The following is a 20,571-nucleotide window of genomic DNA, read 5'->3' as shown; positions in this document are numbered from 1 at the left end:
CATTTTAAACAGACAGGCCACTGCTTAGGACGTCTGTATTATGGGCGCGTGAGCTGAAGTATGGCTGCACATGTCATTTACGATGCCTTTTTGTCGTACCATTTCTCCTGGTGGATCTGGTTGACTTTAGGCTTAACTCTCACAGCTGGGGGAGGAGGGAGAGACTTTTTTTTTCCCCACCCCCAAATCTTAACCTGATTTAAAGCTGTGTCCGAGCTGGTATCAGAGGCAGGTCTTTCAGAACCGCTGTTATCTTATTACACATACATTTACAGTATGAGTAAATTGTTATCCATGTTGTACTTTCCCTTGTTCTAAAAAGTAATTAAAAAAACCAACCTGGCGTGGCCTTCTCACCAGTTAGAAGAGCTAGAACAAGAGCCCTGCTGACCAAAGTCCTCCCATTTCTCCCCAAGCAAGACAGCAGCACCATTCCTCCCTACTCACCAGCAAACACGCCGCAGGACGACCTTGAGTTGGGATATACGTAGGAGCAGGGAGGCCACCTCCTCGCCCTGCTCAGTTCTCAGCCCGTTGAGATTGCTGGCAGGGCAGCCAAGTAGCCAGGTGTTAACCTCACAGGGGAGCTTTTTTTTTTTTTTTCCAGTCATAACACAAAAAGGCCCAAAAGACCCATTATGTTTATTTTTAGGTATCCTACTTGAAATAGTCATAGGACAATTTTTGTTCACTACCAATTGAGACCATTTAATAGAGGATATCCTCAGTTCTAAGGCTCACAAGGCAGGGACTGATTTTTTTTTCTTTTTTCCCTTTCTATTTAGAGACCTGCAGTAATGCTTTACTAGATGAGAAGAAATTATCTTTATTTATTAGTCTAGAGGTGGGAGGTTAATAAGTCTGAGAACTTTACAAATAGGGCTGATGGCGATTTACTGGACTTTCAACAACTGCAGAATAACTAATGGCACAGATGAGCCCCATAAACTCTGAAAAGAGCGGGTTAAGTTTTATCTCAAACCTTTTTTTAACTGCTGTGTAATCAGCTTTTAATGAGAAGGTCTGCCCCAGCTGTTTACAAAGCTCACATGAGTTAAGGCCCAGGCAAAGAGTAGACAATGACTGACACTTTAAAAAAAAAATACAAAATCCCTTGCTGTACTTCCCTTCCACAGATGATTCCAAATAAGGAGCAGTATGGTCTTCAAAAAATTTGCACAGAGACCCTCTAGGCTCAGGGGAACATTGTATATACGTAAAACCAGCCCTCATCTGCAAGCTGCTGATTGTCTCTCCAAATTCCTCCAGATTCATTCCATTTCCCTCCTTTCAGCCTCAAGAGATTTGAGGCCTGGACCAGCCTAGCAATTCCTACTGTTTGCGTTCATCTAAATCCCCTCTAACACTTCGGATGTTAGACGACACAAATGGCTCGTGAACAATTTCCTATCCAAATTATCAAAAGGTTTCCCAGGTATTTGCATATGTTTAAGCTCAATTCATTTCAAGAAATTTCTACAGCAAGTTTCAGCCTACAGCAACATTGTGTGTGTTATATATCAGGAAATATAAACTGAGGAGAGACTGTCAAATACAATTCCTAACAACTGTACGAACAGCACCACTAAAGTAAGCTGAGAAGAGAAAGCCAAACAAGAGGGTTTTGTAATATATCAGCAAAACATACTCGAGCCTGTAAGACAACAGCTGCAACCACTCTAGCAAGATATACACAGTCAGAATGAAACGATACAGCTAAATTTTCAAAGTGAAATTGATATAGCAGTTTCAGCAAGATTTTTTTTTTTTTAAATGAAAAAAAGTGCATGGCAATGCACAATGAAGAGTTAAAAGTACAGCAGGGAGCACTTCGTGAACCACAGATACCTTACTCTGCTCACCGCCTATTTCTAGGATTCTACAATTTCATGCATGGGTAAATTCATCCAGTAACTATGTTTAGGGAAGCATGGAGTTATCATTGTTTAAGAAACCATTAATTACAAGTGCTAATTGAAGTTACTGGAATCGCCATTCATCTAGCATTAATGCTATCCGGAACAACCCTCAACCTGTTCCATCAGGCATCTTTGAACCTCATGGTTTTCTGGAGCAGAGGAAGGTCATGTAGCCACCAGATCCCTTCTGGAGCTCTTTCTTCCATTTCTTACAGCTTGTTCCCCAGACCAAGTGGTTGGGTCTGTGTATTATCTCTACCTCACTTCCCTCACTATTCGTTTGGTAAGAAACTTTCAAAGAAACTTGGTTTTCAACAAGAAAAGCTTTCCTTCTGCTGCACACTGCAGGTCCCTCTCTCCATTTCATTTGGATTTTATGCCATTATTTAAACGAGTTACATACGCACCGAGATTTTGTACGATTACAGGCACAGTAAGGGAGGTGAGCGAAGGCGGGAGTTTCCAACACAGCTCAGTTTTCTAAGAGCTTGCTAACCTCACAGAAGGTCGACCTCCTGTTTATCATTTCTCTGCTCTACCCCCAGCCACAGGACCCCTTTGTTTTTCCCCGCACAAGCACTGTTGCCCTTCTGACTTCATGAGCTGCCTTAGGCAGCAAATCCCTTTGGGGGAGGGAATAAATATGACCACTGAGTTACCCCTTTCAGCAGCAGACATGCTACATCTGCTCAGCTATATTGTAAAAGAACAGTTTGAGTGTAACAGTTTGAGCTTGCAGCTTAAGAGAAAGAAGTTTTGTTTTGAAGGAGCCATGTGCACGATCTGCTTTCCCTTTACTGGAGACCTGCCAAAGAGCTCTGGCCTTCAAGCACCAAGGACAAATGTCAGCGCCGTCCCTCAGAGGCACGGCACAGAACTGACATTGCTGCAGGAGGATAACTACAGTTCCTTAAACTACATCGTGCCACCTAAACCCTGGGCTACTCCGGAGCCTCCAGAGGCTACGGGATTAGGCTGGACACTTCTGGGGCTGCATGACAGCGACAGAAACTTCCCTGGGCTGACTCGTGGGCTGTCAGCCTGCCCCAGCTTACCCTTGACACAGGAGAGGCCTCTCACAGCACCTACTGTCTGCATTTGGGCTGGAATAGCGTTTTCCACAGAGAGCCTTTACACTGTTCTGCTCCTTGGCGGTAAAACCAGCGCAGAAAGTGAAAATACGACCCTACTTGTTTTTTTGGTTTGGCAAGCAACAGGGAGGTACTCCTTTTTGCATCCCTTACTGTACAAAGATAAAACGGGACCAATAAAACTGCTCGAGGGACTGGAAGTGCCTTTTGGGCAGAGCTGGCAGCAACCCGAGCCTGCAGTGCCACCGAAAGGGGCAGCCCTGCTCTCCCAGCCACCTTCGGGGCTGGCACCAGCCCCTTGCTGCCCAGGCTCTTAATTTCCCATCAGATAACGAGGCTAATGGCAGCCCCAGAGAGACGTCAAGCACGCACAACCGGGACACGAAGCGCAGGGTGCCTGTCCCTGTTGGTATTACACAGCCTTAAACCCCTCATTAACTCCGTATTGTTAACTAAAATAAAACAGCAGCGTTCCAGTCCCATGGCATCCCTCACACACCTCCTTCCCAGCCTTTTACAAACCTTTCCAGCACATTACCTCACCTGCACCATCCCATGTATTCCTTACCTCCGAGGCACTTCCAAAACGTCCACGCCACCACGCTGCTCTCCTCGCCTCCTATTTATAGGCTTCTCCGCATCAGTTACCAGCGCGGCATCCCAAATTCGCCGACTTAACCCCCGTACACCCTCCGACCCGACAAATTTTGCCTCACGACCTCCCTTCGAGGGTCCTGTGGCACCGAGCTCCGGGGTCCCCTCACGGAGCCGAGCCCCGGGGGCGGCCGGGCGCCCCCCCCCCCTTGTCGCCAAGCCCCGGACGGCGACAAAAGCCGCTCGTTCAGCCCCCCCCAGCCCTACCTGGCCCCACAGGGAGCTGAGGGGAGGCTGGAGCACGGCCCTCGCCCCGCTCCTCGCACCTCAGGGCGGCCGCAGCCCTTCGAGGAGCGGGGTCCCCCCCTCGCCCCCCGCCGCTCACCTGGAGGAAGGGGACGGCAGCGGGGCTCGCTCGCCCCCCGGGAAGAGCGAGGGCCGGGGAGGGAGGAGGAGAAGGAGGAAAGGGAAGCCCGGCGCCAACTCGGCCCTGCAGCCGGCGGGGCGAACGCGGCTCCTCCACCAAGTTTCCGGGCGGGGATGAAAGTCGAAACCTACGTGAGAGGAGGAGGCAGCGCAGCCGCCCAGGTGTCTCCCGCCCGGCACGGTTCAGCCCGGCACGGCCCTCCCTTAGCCGCCGCCGTGCTCTCCTCCTCCTCCTCTTCTTCCTCCTCCTCCTGACGGATCGTGCTGAACCGAGCCGGGCCGAGCCGGGCCGCCCACCCCGCCGGCAGCCCTGCCCCTACCCCTGCCCCTGCCGCTCCCGCCCCGCGGAGGGCGCCGCGGCGTCGCGGGCACCATTTTGTGCGCCGCCCCCTCAGGGCTCCGCCGCCCTCACCTCCTCTCCCCAGCCACCCCAGGCTCCTTCGTGAGGGCTTTCCTCCCCCCAAAAAAATACGGAGTTTTCCTCAGTTTTCCTCAGCAGGACGCCCTGTGGGGAGAGGTCCCGCTCCCTAGGCAGAGGGATGTGTTTGGGGGTATCCCCGGGGGCTCCCTGAGGTGATTCTGCGCTGGTGCTGCACCCACCATGGGGGTGTTGGTACTCCCTCCTGCCGCTGCCTTACCCCAAATCCCTGTAAAATAGAAGATGGGGTAACCTGGTGGGTCTGAGGCTGTTGGGAGAGCAGGGAATGAATTACAGTTCAGCCTGTGACGCGGCTGGCAGAAAAAATAATAAATAGCATGGGGCAGGGGGAGACACGACTGTTCTTGAAATTTACATTTTGCCTTCTGGCAGAAATACTGTCCATCTGAAAGTATTTGGCTCGTTCTTCATCTGTTAGGAAGGCAAATTGTGAGAGCCCCTGTCAGCCCCAGTGAGCCAAGAGCCATGGGGTACCTGCTGCTGCTGGGTGCTGATAGCAGATGGCAGTGCTGGTTGCTGTGCTGTTTCTATTAACTGTAAATTTGGCTGCCTTCCCGTGTTCAGGTGTGGGCATTTCACTGTAATTTATGTGCTTTGAACTAGCAAAACATGGAACCAAGAGGGATCCGAAAGTTACCAGATTGTGCTGGCCCAGCACTATGTCCGAGCTAGTAACTCCTCCGAGAGGGAGAGAAGTTGCTGGCCATGTCCTGTGCCTTTCCCTGTGCCAGAACATATTCAGGTCCCCATAGAGAACTAGAATCCTTTCAGGCAAATAATATTAATAATAACCATAATATCTTATGGATTATCATTGCTCTCAGCCTTGGAAATCCTCATATTGCATATGAGAGGGCAGTGCAGTGACATAACAAAGAAGACTGCTTAAACAAGCAGTTCAGTGAATAATAATAAAAGCAGAACATCAAACCATAGTTTTAGAGGATTTATTAGCAATGAAGTCTTTGTATATTAATGTAATATGCAGTGCAGGTGGAACTAGCACACACCTGTCTCCAAGTTGTCATTAGGCCTGTCCCATAGCTGCTGAACTAAACCTGAATAAAAAGAGGAGTGAGTGCTTTTGAGGCCTTGAAAACACCTCCTCTGTGTGAGCAGGCACTAGTAGTTTGTTGTTTGGGTAAGACTATTGGAATGATGCTGGTCCAGAGAGAATAGTTAGCTTTTTATCTTAGTCATGGACCAATCTGGTTCAATTTCTTAATCCCGCTTTAAATTTTCTGTATTATTTTTTTGGGGGCCTGTTTAGCCTAGAGAAGAGGCGACTGAGAGGGGATTTTATCAACCTCTATAAATACCTGTTCAAAACCCACCTGGATGCCATCCTGTTGAACATGTTCTAGGTGACCCTGCTTGAGCAGGGGGTTGGACTAGATGGACCCTGGTGGTCCCTTCCAACCTCAACCATTCTGTGAGATTCTTTACAGCATAGAAAATCTGTTTCCTCTTTTTGTATATTGAAGTCATCAATGGAGGAGCTGTGAGCCATGTTAGCTTATGAGAGGATACTTGTTTTGCAAAGGTGAGCCCATAGTACATGCACCATATTTAATAAAAATGTAACAAGGCCCTTTATTTATTTATTTATTTTATTATTTAGGTTGGGAATCCAGTGGAGCCAAGGTACCCCATCAAGGTGTCCTCTTTCCATGAGACCCATCTTACCATGGGATGCAGACTGAAAGGTATTTTTTGTAGGGTTCGACTGAGAATTGTGATCTAGATTAGCAAAGACTCTGGGTCAGCTACGTTAATTGTTTGTTAGGATTTTCTCTGAAGCACCAAGCCGGACATGGCTAGGAAGGATGGGAGGTGTTATATCCTCAGACCATTCAGAATAAAAAATACTCTGGCAGTGTAGTGTCTGACTGCTCTGAGACTATGCAATTAAGCTCCTGGTTAGGGAGGGAGCAGGAGCCAGCGGCAGGCTGGAGCTGTGTAACTGCTGGGGGTGCTTTGCCAGCTCACTCTGGAGCACCAGAGCCTGGTGTAGGGGCATCAGACTGTGCCTGCATGTCAGCCAGCCTCTCAGAGCCTGCATTCATTAAGCCAGGACTCATGTGTATTGAATGCTGGCTCGCACGCAGACAGGCAAATGCTTAAGCTGTGCTTTGTGGAGCAGAGATTTAAGCCTCAGTGCAGAACCAGTCTCTCCTTCATGCAGCCTACAGCTTGGTTGGTGAGGACAGGAAATGTGTGGGTGAGCTTGGGGTATTGGGAAGGCAAACCCCAGGGAAATTTCAAATGGGTGCAAGCCTTTAAAATTAGGAGCTCTGTCTAGTTAGCACTCGCTGGAGATTTTTATCACGTCTGATGACCTGTTTTTCTGAGTGGACAATGTGCCCACATGTAATTAAGATATGGTGAAAGTTTATTGTATAAGTGTGCTGGAATTTTGGTTTGGCTTTGCAATAAAGGAATCACTGAGTCACGGTTACTAAATAGACTCGTGGAGGATACAGGTCCCTGCTGCAGAGCTAACACAAATGTAAGGAACTGAAATTAATTTCTTCCCTAGTCCAGGCAAAAGCAGCCACGCTGTAAATAATGCTGTGGCTTGATGACATGAAGCCTTTGCAGTATTACTGGTTCCTAGCAGCTCCTTGTTCCTACCCTTGCTATGCAGCATACCATCCCTTAGTTGCGTCTGCAGCTTTTTGTGTGGCTGAACCATGAACCAGATCAAAACACTCATGCATCTGAACAATAATCCAGGTGAAAATATTTAAATATATTTTAAGTTATATAAACATATTTAAAATATATTCATGTTTGTTTTCGTAAGCCAGATAGATCAGTTCTCCAGTCATCTAATTTACAACTTTGAGGTTATGGATTAATTTTGTTCTTCTCTACTGGTACAGAGACAAGCAATAGTGGAGTAAAGTGGCTAAATAAGAAACTGATCCTAGTGAAAAAGGATTTGTACCTCAAACCACATCTGAATATTCAGTCTGCAAAGCATAAATTGATTGCTTTACTGGATTGTTGTGCTAGCAGTTAATGTGTTGTGTGACTGAATAGCAGCTCAAGCTGTTTCAGATGTAAACAGTTGCATTAAGAACATCTCAATGATTGGGAGAGAAATAGTTTCTCTGGGAACACTCAAATTATAACTTAAGTTAACCTTACATTGAAGAGAAGGTCAATGTGCTGTCTCTTTCCTGGCATCTCTTGCAAACCCCATGGTTCATCTCTACTCTCCAGTGCTGTTGTTTTTAAAATACTAAAGTCATCCTGGGGAACTCGAGGGCTTTTTTTATTAGCAGTTCTGTTAATTTACTTGTGATTATTTATTTATTTATTGATAACTGAGAAGACTCCCTGTGAAAAAAAATACAGCAGTCTCAGTTCCAGCTTTCATCTGCTCTGACTGCTGATAATTCCCTGCCTGTGATGGCATAATTGGTACAGTAACCACTGTGATGCTATGTTCAGGAAGATGATGTACCTGTGCAATGCATACATCATGGTTGAAATGATACCTTCTGATGAACAGAACTACATATACTCTGTAAACATGCAAGTATATTTAGTTAATATTATTTTTTTTTTTATTTCATGTCAAGATCTAGAAAGCATTTTTTGCAAGTCTGAAGACAGAAAATCCATATGCTAATAACAGGAAAAGTAATAGTAGGAAAATTGAACTGAGAAGCAAAATCCTGTCACGCAGAGGTTTAAAGGTTAGTTTAATCCCATTACTGTTGCATAAAGCTTGGTAATCTTGTGTGTTTTTATCGTCCTCTTGTGGGAAGGTACAAAGAATAAATGACTGCACAGGATTAATTTGAGACCCAACTTTGATGTTTCATCACAAGCAAACCTAAATTCCCAACCCACACACAAGAATGTAAACACAATTTAAAAAAAAAAAAAAAAAACACATCCCACAAACAAGGAGAGGGAATCATCCCAGGAATTTATGATTAAAAGGCATGGAATCTCCCTTTTGTGGAAAGCAGACCAAGAGAGGTATGCATGCAAGAAGGCACGGTGGATTCTGGTAAATCCAAGGTGCTGAACATATTACTTGCATTTGTCCCCCTGGTTCTATAGTGCCTGAGTGCCTTTTGCTCTCTTTTATTTGTTTGCTCTAAACTATCCTTACGTATGCATTGTACATGCCCAGGTAGTAGTTAGTGTCCCATTGTTTGAACTCTACACATGGGAACAAGTGGAGTACTAAGAAATGTAGCATAAATGTCTTGTATTTGTTATCACTAACTTAGGGCTACTTTATATTACTTTGTGGTGTTTTATTAACAGTGGCTAGTTATTAACACTGTCAGGTTGCTTTATCTGATGATTCTGTAAAATGTTTTTACTAAAAGTAAGCAGATTGATTCCTCGCTTACAGAAAAGTGTCTGTTGGCAGATATAAAGAGGACATCTGACTTTTCTTAGGACAGGAGTAGCCCAGCTAGCTTTTAACAGTGGAACAGCTAATGTAACACATGCACAAGGTACATGAAACAAACAGCTTTCCTAATTTACTGTTTTGAATAATGTTGATGGCTATTTCATAATCTTTAAAGAATATTGTTGAAATGTTGCGTCTGCTTTTTAACCAACATATATTTGTTTCATCACAATGTTTCTCTTGCAACGTTTTAAATAATACTTCAGAAACGTAGCTTTTATCAAGAAAGATACTGTAGCAATAAGTAAAATAGCATTTCATTACACCAATTTTCAGGTCCCACTGAATTTTCCATTATTACTTCACATGACTAATTTGATATTTTGTAGTGCTGAGCCCCCCTGTTTTGACTCTCTTGTCTTATTAACTTCTTGGAGGGGGGTAAAAAGAGATAAGGTACCATCAAGCTTCTAGCAATTATTTTTATAAAGCAAATACGGTGCTCAATTTTCTTCATAGCCCCTAATTTGGACACTGTTCTTTTAAAACTGATAACAAATACTAATTAGACTTGCTCCAATTCAAGAACATTATCTGTATAATTGCTTGCCTGGGAGGTACTGCTGCTCTCTGATAAAGCATTGGTATTAACTAAAAAGTGTGTTTCTGTCAAATTTAGAATTTGACCTCTAGCCACTTTTGTTCTGTTAACTGTTTAAAAACAACCGCTGACTTTCTGCTGCCTGTGTTTATGAAAGCTGTTTGCTGCTTGGACAGTTGGGTCAGAGGAAAAGGCTGTGTATGTCAAGGGGTATTATCCTGTCCACTAACAGGAAACTCTTCCCCTCCAAGTCCCAGGCGAGGCCGTGGCTTGCTGCGGTTTTCCTGCAGGAGCAGGAGTTGCAGGAAGTCTGCAGCACCGCTCCTAAGTGCATGCAAATCCCCCGCCACTGTGGTTTGGTTGTAGCAAGAATGAGAGTGTCTGACTTGAGGAGTACGGAGCATAGAGTGATATTTTGGGAACATGTTTGGGTCTTGCTCTTTAATTATTTCCAGGTAACAGAGCATCTTTAATTCTCCAGAGTAAGTGTGAAATAATCTCTAGATAGGAGTTCTGGGGATTTTAATCACAATTCATTTTGAATTCTCTGCTAGTGGGTGTGCTCTGGATAACCACAGCACCATCCTGCAAGGTTATTTCTAGGACAGAGCCTGTTTGTGTTCTGCTTGGCCGTGCAGTGTTCTCTGCTAGGAAGGCATCTACATGTGGAAAACCAAACCAGAGATCCCCTTGGTTCATGCCCCAAAAATGTATTTTGGGAGCATTACCTCTCCAAGTGTTTTGTAGTCTATTTTTGATGGTATTTCATGCAGCTGTACAGATGCAGCCTGCACCTGGATTCAAGAAATTACTGCAAGTCCTACGTGTGAAATTAGGCATCATCGGTGGGACAATGTACTTTGGTACTTTAATAGCTATGCAAAGTATGTTAAGGAACAAAAATTATGGACCTAAAGCCCATGAAAACTGGCAGGTTACATTCATCAATTTGCTATCAAGAGCTTACTGCAAACACAGCAAAAGCGATGTAAGGATTTATGTAGAAGATAACTCCATAGCAATTCCTCCATCGCTGCCTGACTTGCACCTACTTCTGCAATGGAAGAGGAGACTCGGTGTCTTCTGTTTAACAGCACATAGCACCATCCTTCAGGAGAGCAGAGCAGCATCTTAACATCTGGCTGTTAGACACACACAATGTACTGGGACACCTTGGAATTTGTTTTCTCCCTGGAGCGTTCGGTTTGCAAAATTGCCCCCAGAATACCTTTGATATTTACAGCAATCAATTTTTAATAACAACAGTATACACCTGAAAGGCTTGAAAAGAAGAATGTGGGATGGCTGCAAGTCTCATCAAGATCTAACACAGATCTAGACCCATACTAGTTAAACAAACTTGTTCTTCAAAACTCTGTTCAGGCAGTGTGACATATTTCTAACGAGATTGTTCTGACTACACCAGGAAAAAGCCATGTCCTGGGGAAAAACAAGATACATCCAAAAGTAATTGGTATGTGCTGCAGCTGTAGCTCTGTTTCAAGAAAAGCAGCTAAATATAAACATTCCTAACTGAATGGGTGGGAAGCCAAGACTGCCTTGCAGCAAAGATACCCACTAAATAGGATTACTTATTAACAAGATAATCCACAAAAAATCATTTTGCCACAGCGCCTAGAAAAAGATCAGAGAAATAAGCAACATAGCCACTTAAAGTACAATTATACCATTAAATGGACTTTTCAGAAAATGCCCTTGTGGCAGCTGGTGCGAGTTCTCTCTCTCTCTCACTCCTCGACCAAGCTATTCCATATACAAATCATGAGGTTACTTTTTTTTTTTTTTCTAGCTGAAAGTCAGGGACTCTACAGGCTCTTTCAGGGGACCTGCAACTTCAGCTGTTTTTTATTGCTCCTTGCAGGGCCGCTGGAGATGATGTGAGAGGAAAGCTCGTGGTCAGCACATACAACTTCAGGGGCTGTGTCCAAGATGCTAGCTTAGAAAGGACACTGCAAACCTGACTACAGTTTCCCATAATCTTTGCACTTGTAGATTGCTTTACATTTCCATTGCAAAGTTTGCTTTAAAGTATTCTGATGATAATACAGCTGGGAAAAATAGTATGAACCTTTCCTAGGAATACCTTAATTTTTAAAACAGTTCCGTCACAACCTGGTGCTGTTACCGGGCTGGTTTTTAACAGACCAAGTTGTCAAGTCCCACGTGCTTCTATAGCATGCACTTCCAGGTTCTTCTCTGGAGAAATTTAATTCTGCAGGATTGCTACCTTAAATTCTGCACAAGATGCCTTGGATTTTCTGAGTTTTTGCATGTTCTTTTAGGTTACCAAGATTTTGAACCCTCTGGCTGTTTCTTTAAGTCCCAATGCAGAAGTATGAAGACAGGAAAATGGATTTACTACATGAGTTTCTTGATGATAGTTACAAATCTTTGCAGAGTGATGGATGTCCTCTGTTGTGCTCTCCCATTAAGCTGAATTCTCATGTGGGAGATGATGATAAGTTCAAAAAAAATTTGGTCTCTTCATTTTAACGTGCAATATTCTAATGCTAATTCTCTTCCAGCCTTTTGAGTATGCTGTCCCTGAACACTCAAGTCATTGCTTGCAGAAACCAACTCTTGTATTTCTGTACTCAAGAATACTGACCAACGTTTCAGAGGCTTATCTGATTGCACGGTGTAGCAGCTCTGTGCGACTGTTCTGACCAGTTTTAGCAGCCTGGTTAGAGCTTAAGCTATGCATGACTTAGGAAGAAGGACTTTGTTAAATACATTCCAGTGTTGAGGTAACATGAGGAAACACACATCTTCGATAGATTGAGAGCAAAAAAAGCTACAAAGTCAGTTGAGCTTGCTGGGCTCAAGTTATTAAGATTCTTTATTCTGAACATAATAAACATTTTTGGGTAAGGCATGACTCTAGCTCAGTCATGTGTACTTGTAGGAGCTTTGAAATACTGAAAGGAGTAAGAATATTTTTACCAAGAGTGTAGGGATTTGACTTTGATATGAAGCAGTTACTTTAAGGAGTTTAATGTCTCTGTGACTACTGTCAGATATTTTCAGTGGACCTTCACTGGAAAAACTTCCACTTGTATTTTGAGTACAATGTTCCTATGAGGGACCTAATTCTGAAAGGAGGCTGTTCTATGCTAATTGATGCTATCGGTCCTTCTCTCCTGAATTAGGTACATTAGTGCACACAGTAAGACAAATCTTACTGCTTGTACTCAAGAAATACCTTTAATTGTTTTTATAAAAAACATAAGAGATACCAGGTAAAGCTGAACACAGATCCATTATATAGTATTCATTTAAGTAAATACCTTGCACCCAAATTAAAACTGCTCTTTTGGTCTTAGTCTGTTTTAACATTCAGTTGTGTTTGAAGTCTGGAGACATACTCTGAATTCATAACAAATGCAGCAGTCACATGGTTGGCTCTCCTCAGAGATGTATGTAAGAGCCAGCTACTCTGGGAATATTGTTCAGCTTATTCTAGTGTGTCTTCTGATGTGAAGGGAGTTGATATTAAATCTAATCAACTATCGAGACCAGGAATCAGCCCTTACTTCTAGTACTGTCCTCTTTACATTTTTTTTCAGAAGGTATAATGGTCAAAGTAATTAAAATACAAAAACAGACAAAAATAAATAAATAAATGCTGCATCCCTGCTTGAGTGAGGAACATCTGAACTATTTATCTGTGTAACAAGGGTTAGCTAGTTAAGGAGAATTTCTTCAACTGTAGGACTGAAATATATCTTAGAAAATGAATTACCAGAAGTAATGTTTTCAACTAACAGCTCCTTCTCATGGATATGGCAGCATGTTCTCTCCTGTGAATGAAGATGCTTTTCTTTCAGTTTTGCAGCTCGTGACATCTTCAGATTTCTGGTCAAACTACATTCCTCATCCCCATCTTCCATGAAAGCTCCCCTCTGCTGACGAGTTCACTAGCAAGTTTGCCTTCTTTGCTCAGAACACTTGGTCCTTCTCCATTTTGTTTTACCTAATCACCAAAAAACAGTCTGTAGATGTTAATTTGCAGATTTGCCTCCTGCTTTGGTCCCTCTAGCACCACAAAGAATATCTGTGATAGAGGGTTAAATAGAACTCAAAGAGCTGCTCCCATTCTTATTTACAATGGCTTATGTATTTCTTTATTCTTTTGATAGTTATGAAAATTGGTCTAGCAGTCATATTGCTTTCTACAAAAAAAAAAAAAAAAAAAAAAAAAAAAGGAAGGCTGGAAGGCTTCCTGACTCATATAATCTCTGTGGGGAAGAGGAAAGCTTGTGTTTAGAATTTTTTGAAGAGTTTGCCAGATAAGGCTCCAAATCAAAGGCAGACATGTTGTATTTATCTCTGATATTACTCTAATTTGCAGCACAGGTGGTATATCAGCAGTTAATTTGGTGTTTAGGGTTCAAAACGAAGTAAAAGACAACTCGGTACTCAGTAACTTTATATTATTAAATATTGGTTATGGAATTTCCCTTCCTAAAAGGTTATCTTGTAAAGCCATCGCAGGGAAACTGCATTTTTTTCTGGGGATTTGTGGTGTCAGGATGTTGCTTCTGTTACCTTAGCACGGAGCAGCATGCATCTGATATGTTTTTTCCTATCCAAAGTAAAAACGAAGAGGGTGGGGGGAGGAATCCTAGTAGTATTTTGGCTCCAGTAAGATGGTAAAATAAAAAAGGGACAGATATATTAATTACCGCTTTTTTGTCTGTGCACAAACAAAAATGCTGATACTAGTACGCTTCCTTGCTCTTCTTTCCAATGCTGGATGTTCAAACAAGTTCTGCCACTCGTCACTCAGAATTTGCTGAGCTGTTCAATACAGCACTGCCTCTGCAATAGGATGTTCCCTGCTCGACTAAAACCACTGCAGGTAAGTCTGGGTAGCAGGTTAAGGGGCAGGTGACCTATCTTAATAAAACACCAAGCTAAGAAAAAAAAAGAATCCTCAATAGCTCCTAGCTCGTGTGGTCAGACTGTGCTACTGCCAGCTACTTTCTGTGAGTAGGACTCGATGATCCTTATGGGTCCCTCCCAACCTGTGCAGTCTGTGCTACAACATTAAGATTTCTCTAAATCTGGCAGCAAAAGTCCAAGTTGGTCTTCAAGATACAGGTCATGTGAAAGTGGAAGCACAAACTTTTCTCATTGCTCTCTGCTCTCCAGTTGCCTTTATAATATATATATTTTTTTTTAATTGTAAAGGCAAAAAAAAAAAAAACTAACCTCAGTGATTAATTCCCCTCTTCCCCCAGGGAATGTCTGGCTTTTGGCTGCTTCTAGACCAGTGCCCACCCTTGTGGCAGAAGTTAGTGTCCCATAGAGAATGAACTGGGAGCAAAACTCAGGTGTCATGGTACTGTCATCTCTTCTGCAAAGAGAGATATATATATATTTTTTTCTCAGTCAAAGCATACAAGCACATCCATGTAAAATGTACTTTTATTCTATTTTTTTTCCCCATATGGGAAAAATGTGAAAATATGTATTGTTATGAGAACATACACACTGATCATATTACTTACACTTAGCTGCAACATCTGACTACCCAGGTATAACAGATGTTTATGATAGTTTCATCAAGGTAGCTGCTTTGTAATAGTTAGGACCTTCTCCTTTATCCTACAAGACCAAGAGTTAAAGATTTTTTTGATTTTTTTTTTTTTTTAAAACAAGCTATAAATCAATGTCTTTGGCAACATTTTCGAAGTTTAATTGATGTTCTTTTCTTGCTCCTAGTGAAGCTCTGTAGTGGCAGGAAGGTGGTGAGCAGCTCGGGGCATTCTTTCATTCATTTCAGTACTTTGCTCACTCTTGAAGATTGCTTGTGCTGTCCCTCCATTACAGTGCACGCCCACGCTGGGATGCTCAAAGTATGAGTACCCTCTGCTGGCATGTTTTTGTACTGGGCTCTGTCCTGCTGCTCCCATCTGGCTGTCTTAACGTGTAGTATGTTGCCCAGTTATCCTTGTCTCCACGTGTTAATTTTGGTAATCTATTTTAGTAACAGAATTTTGTCTTTACTTAAGGTATTTGCAAGGAGATGCTATTGTCTTGTGTCATTTCTCCTAATTAAAATAGAATATATTTAATGACATTAGTTCAAAAGTCTGTTGATGTCTTACTGTGTTATGAAATATGCCATTCCAAATAAAATTAGTGTTTCCACAAGGAGAGAAGTTAGGGATAGATGTCCCTTCAGAGGCATTTTCATAGTTTAATAATTCTTACTATTCTACCTAAACTTTATTTTCACCGTAGTGTGGTTTTACACCCGCATAGATCACTGCAAGTCATTCCTTTCCCTGCTTGGTGTTTACATTCTTGGCATAAGATATCGGCTGTTGGAGAATATTTAAGTGCTGATACACTCGACACCATGCATGTTGCACGCAACACTGAAGGTTTGCAGGGACTGCAGAACAACAGAGAGCCTTGAGCACAAATTTGGCAACTGAAATGTAAGAGGGAGTAGGATAAGCAGTGTTGTACTTCCTAGCAAGAAAGAAAATAGCAGAGGAGAATTGGTTTTCTGGGCAAGAGATTGGGAAGAAAAATTGTCACGGCCTCTGGGTAATAATTGGCTGCTACATCCAGGTCCTGTTTAGTAGCTCTTAGCTGGAATTCGGGGAGGGGTCCCTGGTACCCATGTCTTTTTGTGAGAGTAGGTCTGGAATACAGTAGAAGAAAGCCAGCATGGCTGGAAGAAAGGAGTAGCTGCAGATCGAGATGAGAAATCCCCTGCAGAGCAAGGGAAAAGGAGATGGGGATTGTGCTAGCTGCAGTTTGCACTGTATCTGGTTCTGACCATTCCCTCTCCTAAACATCTCTAGGAAAGAAAAGCCCAAGTTCCCTTTGGCCCCTAATTGTCCTGCAGTGTTTAACTCGCCTGCTGTCTAGGCATCTGTGGCACATAGGAACCAACTGTCTTCTCTGGGGCCTCTCACAGATGTTTTGTAGGCTGCTTTATAACTGGACAGCTGTTGTAAGTTTGTGGAAACCCACATAAAACCACGACAGCTGCTTGTAAGGCTTCTTTAGGGGCAGTTGTCTAAAGCAAAACCTGATACCTCTGGCTTCTGTAGAACATCAGACCCATCTAGAATGATAAAGCTGTTACTGAGCCAGCAACACATAAGAGATTCTGAAATACCACTTCAGGCTGGACAGAAAATAGAAAATTAATGTCTTTATTTTCTGTGCATCTCAAATAGTCCTTTGGAGGTCTGAACCAAAGGCAAGAGCGTGCCTGATGGGTGCCGGTCCTTCAGGACTCATTCCGAAGCCTCACCATCACATCCATCAATTAGGTAATGACTGAACTAAGAGCAAAACAACACAACTCGATTTCCTCTCCCGTCCTTGACACCTGGGGCCCTGCTTGGATGCATCATGTTATGAGACAGCAGCTCTTGAGTTCGTCACCCTCCAGAGGGCCTTGCATCTAAGAGGAATTCAGTTCTGAATGTCTGTGTTTCTGCTGGCTGCTGTTGGTTATGGTTGTCAAACAATAGCTTTGTAATTTATACTGTAACCCAAAACCTGCATTGTATGCCCAATCCTGGCAACAAAAAGCATTTCAAAATGCTTTGACATCTCCTTAACTGGAGAATTGAGATCTGTGTTCTTCTTGCTCTGTCAGACTGTAAAATGCAGCTGTGAAATACCTGGCAATTTGCAAACTCTTAGTACTGTGTCAGATTTGTAAGTCTACAGCTGTGAGATCGTTGCAGATAGAGTATTCTGTTAAGCTAATAGATTTGGATTTTCTTTTCTCTTTCTTGGAGGGAAGCTGTATCATTTGGTTTGCTTTGCCTTGCTGCTCTGATTCATATTTAGAGCCAGATATCAAGTGTAGCTTGCCTCAGCCCCTTCTTTCAAAGGTGATGTTGGGATTCAAAATCTTAGGCATCGAAATTGCAGTTTTCTGATTGTAAATCCTTGGGCTTCTTTTTCAGAGTCTTCTGCTTTGAATGATTTGTTTTCAAGAGGCTTTATCTGTCTTTAATTGCACTTTGTAAACGGAGTGGTCAGATCCTGCTGAGATCAAAAGGTTGCCATCAGATTAAGGGAGGTAGGTAAATAGCTATTCTGGGGCCCTTTCAAAATTCAGAGACACAGACAAAGCTGTGTCATTAGCAAAGCAGACAGTCGCTATGATTTCTCTTCTGCAGCCCTAACTCAGCCCCTTTCACACTCACATGCAGTTATCCAACAGGGGCCTTGTACTGTATTATGATGCTAATACCTGTCCAGTATCCTGCTGTCACTGCGGGTGGACAATTGCAGGCTACGTGGAGTACATTCAGCTGACGTGCAGTGGATAGAGATGGGAAATATCTGTGAAGGTATTGGTCCAACAACATGTTCGTTACCTGGTTTTCAGATGAGGTTGTACGAAATTTGGTGTGTCTTGACTTGATGCTTCCTAAAAGCTTCTCTCATCTCCTCCTTCCTTCTCCCCCCTCAAAAGACAAGCCTCACATCAAAGTGCTTTGACTGCCAGAATGTGCAGCCTGAAATAGGATTCCATGATTGGTACATCTCTGAAAATCTTATCTGGATCACTGGAGCTTTTTATCAAGCATGTGCAGCTCCCCTTAAAGTAAACGAATAGTGTGGCTGCCCAGCAAACAGAGAGATTTTGATCAGCCCGCACTCTTCTGGTCCTGGTCACTGTAGTGTCAGCAGTACTGTCAATATTTATCCACTTGCAGCAGTCACAATATTCTCCCAGCTGTTTTAAGTGACTGGATATCTTTCAGTGCTACATACTAAATAGCTTATTTTTGTTGAGTGCATGATAACTGCAGTAAGTACGACTGCACTGCGTGCTGGCAGAGAGTCGTGTGGTCTGCCTTGTGTTAAACAAGTGTTGGGCTCGGGCTTCAGCCCTGAGACAGCAAGTGTGTGTGTGCATGTGTCTGGGAGGCTGGGGTGGAATATTCATGCGGGTGGAAGACCCATGTTGTTACTTAACAACTACATTAACCTCATGTCACAAGTGTGACCTGCTGCTGACCCTGGCTGGTAAAGCAGCCCGGCTCTGAAGTACAAAACATGAAAGTGAGAAAAGAAAGTCGCAGAGGAGGAGAAAAGATCAGCTCCTGGAGGAAGAGGCTTCCAACCCCATTCAGACAAGCTGCCAAACAATAGCTGCAGCGGGGCTGTGCATAGGCCATCTCCACCCAGCCACTCGCTCACTGTTGAAGTATTTTCCTGGTGAGCCTTTCACAGCCAGCTGCAGACTGACATCGACCTTTAAACTGTACTGTTCCTTTTAACCTAAGGTGCCCTGATGAAGCGAAGGGAAGAAGTCCAGGAGCCTTTAGATCTTGTTTCCATCCTTTTGCTTTGCTTTGCAGTAAATCCCTGTTGCACACATGACTGCGTTGAGAGATGGGTCCAGAAGCTCTGAGGCAGTCCCACCTGAATCTCCAAAACTGGGCGAAGGGAAAAACTTCACTAATCAAAGGTGCTTTTTCCTGAGCTTTTTGCTCGCTGGAAACTTGCGAGTTGCAGTGATGGGATGTAAAAGCCCTCCTCTGCAGGGTCAGTAGCAGGAAATGGGCAAAGGGACCCCAAGTTTAAGCAAAAAGGAAGGAAGTGGGACCCCACTGGAGAGCAGAGCAAGGGCAGGAGGGCAACAGGGATGTGTTTTGCAGGGCAAGGACTGTTGAGAAAATTCTGTGGGAGCTATAAAAAGGAATTTTAAAGGCAGGCTGGCAGGCTGAGTGAGGGCTGTGGAGATGGTGTTTGTGGTATGAGGAGAAACTTCTCTTGGTGAAGAGCTCTGGGGAGAAATGTTAACTCACAGAAGCTCACGCAAGGTGGGTTTTCCCCCTTATTTTCTCTCAAAGAAGCACAAAAAGTCAGGATGCCACGGGATTGACAGTGCTGACCTCAGTAAGCCCATTGAGGAGTTGTACAGAGCGTTTTTCTGCCCATGTATTTTGGTCAGCAGGTAGCCCACTGCTCGAGGAACCACCAAGCCATCTGACCTGTGGCTCATTTGCCATCTCCGGCGGATGTCGGGACAGGCTGTCCCTGAGGAATTTCCACAAGGAGCCTTTCTGAAATAACCTGCTTCAAAATGAAGCTGTCAGTGCAGGCAGAGATTGGCTTACACTCTGAAGGCTGAGGTTTATGGAAATTGGTCTTTCTCTTTGATTTTCCAGTGGTAAATAATTATGGGTTTGGCATCCTCAAGCTTTGAGTGCCTAACTCGTGACACTTAAACTATGAGATGTTGCATGAAATTCTCACTAACCTGAAATTAATAAACACCGGGTTATGTTAGCTCTCTTCCTGGGTTTGCATCCTTTAGGGCCACAATTTTCAGTTTTCCTACTTTAGGTATTTAAACCCAAATGCTGAGGGCTGTGCACAGAGCGGGGTCGTTCAGAGAAGCTGGACAGCTCTCAACAAAATCCTGACAGCTTGCAGAGGCACCAAACCCTATACAGTAACCTCGTGCCAGGCCAGGAAGTTCCCGAAGGTATATAGCGACCTATTCTCCAAGGGGCTGTATCTTTTATTTGATCTGCAGGGGCCGGCAGCAGGCAGGGCTTCCCGTTTGACAACAGCCAGGCCGGGCCAGCTGTGCCATGGACCACTCCTACTTCCCTCTGCGCATCCTGCATTCAGCTCAAGGCTGCTGGCCCGGCTCTCTGTTTACATGTTTCCAAATTCAAGGAGGAAAAGTGAATATCAAACAGACCTGCGCTCTTTTGATGTGGCTAAAGGATGCTATCAGGTCTGGGGGGGGTGTTGTGCCTTTGAGGCTTGTTTGTCTTTCCCTGGCCCTTATGTGCAGGCCTGTAACCAGCCATTCGAATCTTCAAAGCCGCCCTAACCCCAAAGCTGCAGCTTCTTTGGAGCTGGCACCACGACTGGGGCTGTGGTTTTTTTGTGTGTGTTGAACCCCTTCTCCGTGTGTTTTTCATGCAAATTTCTTTATTCTTTTGAAATACATCATTTGACCAGAGCTATTTACTGTCCAACAGGAAGAAAATAAGGGATTTGTTTTGGTTTTGGGGTAAGAGGATTTCACCTATGGTAGTGGGCTTCCTTCTGCTGTATCCACTACAACTGCTGTTTTGAGAGCT

The 20,571-nt window shown here is 43.7% G+C and overlaps 1 protein-coding gene across 3 annotated transcripts in view; it reads right to left on the bottom strand.

Annotated features, from left to right (window-relative positions):
* LOC116494390 (ligand of Numb protein X 2-like) overlaps positions 1-4,276 on the bottom strand; it is a 31,826-nt gene extending 27,550 nt beyond the window's left edge. Inside the window, exon 1 of one of the 3 annotated variants that reach the window (XM_032196262.1) lies at positions 3,990-4,276. The gene's annotated coding sequence lies outside the window, so the exon portion shown is untranslated. Of the gene's footprint in view, positions 1-3,578; positions 3,718-3,989 lie in introns of those variants that run through there. The other 2 variants (XM_032196263.1, XM_032196264.1) reach the window with 2 other exon arrangements.
* Between the last annotated feature and the right edge of the window lie 16,295 nt (positions 4,277-20,571).

Source organism: Aythya fuligula, chromosome 13, assembly GCF_009819795.1.
Source record: "Aythya fuligula isolate bAytFul2 chromosome 13, bAytFul2.pri, whole genome shotgun sequence".
NCBI classification, from domain to species: Eukaryota; Metazoa; Chordata; class Aves; order Anseriformes; family Anatidae; genus Aythya; species Aythya fuligula.
Note: the sequence above shows the minus strand (reverse complement) of the source record. Positions and strands in the feature narration are given on the sequence as shown.